We start from the raw sequence: 5,401 nt of genomic DNA, 5'->3' as shown, positions 1-5,401 counted from the left end.
CGCCCTGGCCCCGGCCCCGGCCCCGGCCCCGGCCCCGGCCCCGGCCCCGGCCCCGGCCCCGGCCCCGGCCCCGGCCCCGCTCCGCCGCCCGGGTGTCCCGGCTACGGCAGGGCGGTGCCGGGCACACGGCTCCGGGAGGCCCGGGCAGGGCCGCTCCCAGCTCCGGGCCCGGCGCAGGCCGCTGCCTGAGCCCAGCGCTGCGCGGCCGGGTTGCTCATCGCTGTTGTCTGTGCGCAGAGACCAGCGGGAAAATGCATCAGCTTTTCCCCCTTTCCTGCATGGTGGTGAGATTTGTGGTGCTTCAGAAGGGGGGAAGACAAGCAGAGGTGTCAGCTCGCAAAATCAGCTGTCCTCTCTTTGTTCCAGGTGCCAGAAAGTATTTGTTAGGAAAACAGTCCTTGTGACTGTGCACCGATTCCCTGCCGCCTCCTATGAAGAGGCACTGTGGCTCTTGTCACGGCTCACTTTCGGACGGATGAGGCAAATCAAGACCCCGTAAGAAGGGAGTGGGTCAGGATGTGCGGGGAATACGCAGCGCACACAGCGAGTGCCCGAGCTGCAGTGTATCCGCAATCCAGAGATCTGATGTCATCGGCTCCCAGGCAGTTCTCCAGTGTGCAGGCGCAGCCATCTGTGCAGCAGATCATTTGTTACCCCTGTAGGCCACCTCCGACACCGACCACCAACAAACCACCGGCCAGTTCCAAGTAGGGCGAGGTGAATATTGCCGTACGCGTCCACATAGCACACATGAAATGCACGAGCATGGCCCTGTAGATACCACAAGTCTGAGGAATCTCCAAGAATGGAAATTCTTGGATTACACAGTATATACAAGCTGTTGTACGATAATTCATTTTGAAAGGGCTCTCAGGCTCCAGTCCAGCCTCCTACTCAGAACAGACTCAAGCACTGAATTCATACCAGCTTTCTTAGGGCTTTTGTCAGCTGGATCTTAAAAGTCTGCAAGGACAGAGGCTGGCACACCTTTCCCAGACTGGGTTCCAGTGCCTGACTGGCTCCATGGGGAGCTGATTCTCCTCCCACCCGTTTTATTCAGTAGCAACCTGCCCTGTTTCAGTTTATGACAGCTGCCTCTTGTCCTCTGACTGTGCCCTTCAGTCAGGAGGGGTTAGTGAGGTGACAGCCACAGGCTCTCCAGTACCAGAAAGCAGCTGCTAGGGGTGTCCTCAGTGTCCTCTCCAGGCTAACAAAGATAAAGCCCAGTCCCCCAGCCTCTCCTCCTGGGGAAAGTGCTCCAGCCCTTCACCATCATGCTGCCCCTCCTCACCATGATGTGCCAGCCTGGACACAGCTGTATAGCAAGAGATCCTGCCAGAAACCTTGCCCAAGTGAAGACACCTGACATACACTGCTCTTCCCCCATCCACAGAACCCCTCACTTTGTCACTGGAAGGCACTGAGGTTGGTCACACAATTTATTCCTGGTTAATCTATGCTGGCTATTCCAAATCACCTTCTCCATGTGACCACAAAAGGCAGCCAAGAACACTTGTCCCATGGCTTTCCTCCCAGACCAAACTGAGGGGGGTGACCTTACAGTCCCAGGCTTTTTGTAGATCCCCAGCCACCAGGGATCCCCCTGATCTCCATGGCCTTTCAAAGATAACAGTGGCCTCACTGCAACACCTGCCAACTCTCTCCACACTCCTGGGTCATCCTGTCTGGCCCCCCAGAATGTGTCAAACTTTCTCAGTAGCTGCTGACTCAATCACCCCCACTACAGGAGCCCTCTCCTTGAGCCCTGCCTGCAGGCACAAAGGCCTGGGGAGATCTTGGCAGTGAAGACCAGGACAAGAAAGGCACCGAGTACCTCAGCCCACACTCAGCTGAGCAGGAGGCTCTTTCAGCCCCCAGCCAGAGTAGCTGCAGGATGCCAGCTGCATTCCTGACCTATCTGTGAGATAGCTGCTTCTCTGCAGCAGCCAAACAGGCATTTCACCCTCCCCAGTCAGGAAGCTTCTCCTGGTCACAAAACAGCCCAGGCAGAAATCAGACCAAAGATATTTGAAGCAAAAGCCTCCACTATCCCCCTCAGGTGGGTTCAGCATCACTCAGGCTGCCTGCAGTAGCTTCTTCATTAAAAATACACTCAAAGAGCAACTCTGCAACTTCAGAAATTAAAATAACTGCTATTCAGAACGTGGGTCACATGCAAAAGAGGTTGGGAATCTGCATTCTGGGAACAAGGAGGTTTCAAAAAGCCCCCATCCTGGAAGACAAGGCTGGCATGGCAATGGGAGCCAGCAGAGGGAAAAGGGCATTATTTGAATAGTTGAAGTTCTGCCCAATAGAAGAGTAGAGGGGGACACAGAAGAGTTGCAGGTTACATGTTAAAAAACAGGATGAAGAGGCCAAAAATACTTCTAGGAGCAATTTGCTGGAATTATGAAAACTAGTAAATTCTTTTTCAAATACTTGAGGAGAAGAAAGCATGCCAGAGATTCTGGCAGTAAGACAAGGCAATATTAAAGGGATTGTTCAGACTATCCAACAGAAAAAATTATAATTTTTGGGTTTTTTTATCTGAATTCAGTGCAAAGGAACTTGAGAAGATTTCTGGGCTAAAAAGCCTGTTTTTTCTTGGGTTTTTACTTGGATGTTTACTGGGTACACTGAAGGTCCTGTTTCGCCCCGAAGAGTAGAAGATTAAGCTATAGAACAAATCATTAGCACTAACACATCTTCAGGACCAAACGGTTTTCACCTCACTGTTATAAGATCCTTCAGAGATAACTCACTTAAATATAAAATCTCTTGCACCTATGGCAGGTGGCTATTGCAATGTCAGTTTTTAAGGCAGGCATTAAGGGACCTAAGAAAACTTTAAACCTGTAAATCCAATATGAATTATGAAGCAAAATGCCAAAAACCCCACCAACCCAACCCACAAAACCCACTATTAGCAAACACGTAAATAAACAGGACATACTGGCAGAGATTTTGTACAGAGACTCCTGCCATGCACATCTAGTGGCTTTATTTAGTGAAGTCAAACATATAAAAGGGAGATCCTGTTCATATAATTACTCGGCTTTCCAGAGGCCCTTGATAATGTCCCTGATTAGGAGTTCTTGAAACTAAGTTGTCATTAGATTAAAAGGAATTCACCTCACAGAGCTCAGAGAGATATGGAATTCAAGTAGATGTTAAGATGCACTGGGGAAAATCAACCCCAAGAATACATGTCTGTTCACAAAAGGAACAAGTTCACAACACCTCTGCAAAAACATCAGCTCCATTTTCAATAGCATCCAAAGAGTCAAAAGGTCTTGGACACACTAATGGAGGAGGAATCTACCTAAGAATATAAAAAGAAAGGAGCTGCTGCTCTCTCTGTAGGTCCCCAAGACACAACTTGCTGGAAGACTCTGCTAGGAAAATATCACTACAATATTATTACTGTTCCCTACATAGTTGTCACTGCCTGCTTTTGGAAGCAGGATACTAGACTCAGCTCTGACAGTCATTCTTACAGTACAATATTGTTAGAATTGTCAAGCTAGAGGTTGTCACAGGGATGCATCAGAAAGTGAAAACTCTCCAGGCGGTTTCTCAAGAAGCCCCCACAATGCAAATCAGTGAAAGAAGAGCAAATATTTTGAGGCCAAATCCAGTTATAAGAGAAACCATGAGAAAACAGTCTCCTGATATTCAATTTTTCCATGTTCAGTCAAATAGTAATTTGTGCCTGGTTTTGGTAAGCAGAAGTAAGGAATACAACCCAGTTCCATCATCAGTTTCTATTCCCATAGGAAACAACCCAGGGTCATCAAAGTCAGTTGATCTGTTTAAGTAAGTCAGAGGGGTAACTCAGGTGTGTAAGAGGCACATTCTTGCTGTATGTATGGTAGCATTCTCCCTAAACCCAAATTAAACTGGAGCACATGCAGAGCTGAACCACTATTTCTGCATTAGCAGTTTGGCTCAGAATCAGCTCAACTATTTAGTGCTAATCCCAGATCATCTCTTCTTGCTCTGGGCTGTTCCAAAGTGAGAGTCCTGTTCTGACAAAACTCCCACACTCCTGGAAGCCCAGGTTTTGACCAGACTCACAACCCACATTAGAGATGAGCTGGGCACTCACAAAAGGAGCAGATCTCCTCCAAAACTGGATTTATAGATACTAAGGCCAGAAGTGACTGCTGTACAACATGAGATTGTCTCGGTAAGATATTCTATGAATTACATATTTTAATCAGCTATCAAATACTTGTATTGCATTGTTTAAAAAAAAAAAAAAAAAGAACTTCATATTCTTTGTTTGATATGGTGAAATAATCAGTCTGTATTGGTTTCTCAAAAAAGCCTGTCAGAAGACCTCTGAGTGAAGATAAAGTTTTTGTCAGGGGAGTCACTAAAAGGACCTATTGAAAGATGTAGTTGTAGTCTTACAGCTTCAGAGTAAGGAAAAGCATCAAGGGGATTAATCATCCATCTGTCATCAGGCACAAGACTTCTCACTACAGGACACCAGAAATGCTCTGGTCAAAAAAGAGCTGCACAGAGGATCTAAGAACTCACCTTTAGGAAGTCACAGTAATATTTATTTGCCTGGATTGGGAAAAAGGCAGTCAGGGAAACAAGTCAAGCCAGTGTTTTCCAGCAGCTCTTCTGTCCCACTTAGAGCTAAGCCCCAAAAGAGAAAGGCCAGAATATCCCTGCTTAAGTAATAACAGTAAAAGGAACCACCAAGCTAAAAATTTGTTTTCTGAAAGAGGGGCTCCCTGTGTGAGCTTCTACAGTACTTCTCAACCTCACAGCTCAGTGGGCAGAAGGGAAGAGCACGATGCTCCTGGAAGCAAAATCCAACAGCCAGCTCAATTATGCCAATTCATCTATGCAAATGCAGAACTTACTCACATGCCTCTCCCAAACCTGAGCTGGCAAACAGGTGTAAGAGCTACAACAGGAGTAGAGTGGTACTTCAGCTGGACTGACAGAGGGCACAGGATTCTCCAGGCATATAGAAACCAACAAGAACCCCCAGCCTAAACAAGCAACAGCTGTCTTTGGATTTACAGTACTATTTCCAGAGAAGAAGTTTAATTTCTTTGTTTAGCAACATCAGAAAAATATTAACAGCTTCAGTGAGGAGTTGGACTGCTGCAAGCTCTATCAATACCCTCCTTCTTCTGTGCTTCTAACATGCATATCAGGAATCTGTGTTGTGACACTTTTGAAAGATAAGCTAAACAGATTTTTTACATTAGCCACAATATAAAGTTCACTCACATGGTTCATGTAAGTACAACTATAAGGCAAAAAAAAACTGAGAAAGAGGGAATTGATCTCACCTGACAGAACTTCAAAGTTGCACAGATGTACCTCATGACTTCTGCAATTTAATAACAACAGGATGAATTTGATTATCAAAGAT

The sequence above is a fragment of the Corvus moneduloides genome, chromosome 10 (genome assembly GCF_009650955.1).
Source record: "Corvus moneduloides isolate bCorMon1 chromosome 10, bCorMon1.pri, whole genome shotgun sequence".
Taxonomy (NCBI): Eukaryota; Metazoa; Chordata; class Aves; order Passeriformes; family Corvidae; genus Corvus; species Corvus moneduloides.
The sequence above is the reverse complement of the archived record's forward strand: the minus strand, read 5'-3'. Positions refer to the sequence as shown.